The sequence below is a fragment of the Octopus bimaculoides genome, chromosome 15, assembly GCF_001194135.2.
Source record: "Octopus bimaculoides isolate UCB-OBI-ISO-001 chromosome 15, ASM119413v2, whole genome shotgun sequence".
In the NCBI taxonomy this organism is placed as follows: Eukaryota; Metazoa; Mollusca; class Cephalopoda; order Octopoda; family Octopodidae; genus Octopus; species Octopus bimaculoides.
Genome location: NC_068995.1, coordinates 44,468,059 through 44,469,170, shown reverse-complemented (window position 1 = coordinate 44,469,170; position 1,112 = coordinate 44,468,059).

Here is a 1,112-nt window from a genome sequence, read left to right as displayed (position 1 = left end):
ATATACACACACACACACACATATATATATATGTATATATATATATATACTTATATATATATATTTAAGTATATATATATGTATATATATATGTATGAGTATATATATATATATATATATATATATACACATGTATGTAAATGTATATAAAATGTGTGTATATATGTATGTATGTATGTATGTGAGGGCCGATTTAAAATTAGCACTGCACCATGGTAACTGTCGCCGCTCGATTACGTAAAATAACATAGTGAATATTTTACCTAAGGATGATAACGTTACATGATAAATGTCGCACAGATCAACACAGCTTAACATCTGCTATTAAAGTCCATAATAAAGAAAAAACTAATTGGGATGAGAGGCAGACAGTCAGTTGAGGGAAGTGTAGTAAAGTAATGTATAGCAACATGAAATATTGTCGGCACTCTATTGGAGTTATTTATGTAATCAACTTACTAGGATGTATATAATAATAAGTTATAGTTAGACATTCATACAATAATATATGATCGCAGATTGGTAGGATGGAGTCACCTACAAATGGAGGATGTAATGTTTGTGGATAGACATATACGTTACTTTACTTTTACGAACGAGACGAGTAGCACTCAGTGCATACAATTGAGTGTTTTCTTTTTCTCTTTTTTTTTTTTTGTTAAATGAGAACCTACAAAGGTAACAACATAAGGTGCTGATGCACATATACACTCACATATAATGTGTTATGCATGCATAAATGTATGGGCGTATACATACATACATATATACATACATATCTGCATATATCTATCAATCTGTGTGTGTGTACGTGTTTATGTGGATATATGGGTTTATGTATTTAGATATGTGTACGTTTAAATATATATGCCCATGTGTATATATATATATATATATATATATATATATATGTATGTATGTATGTATGTATATACTCTTTTACTTGTTTCAGTCATTTGACTGTGGCTATGCTGGGGCACCGCCTTTAGTCGAGCAAATCGCCCCCAGGACTTATTCTTTGTAAGCCTAGTACTTATTCTAGCGGTCTTTTTTTGCCGAACCGCTAAGTTACGGGAACGTAAACACACCAGCATCGGTTGTCAAGCGATGTT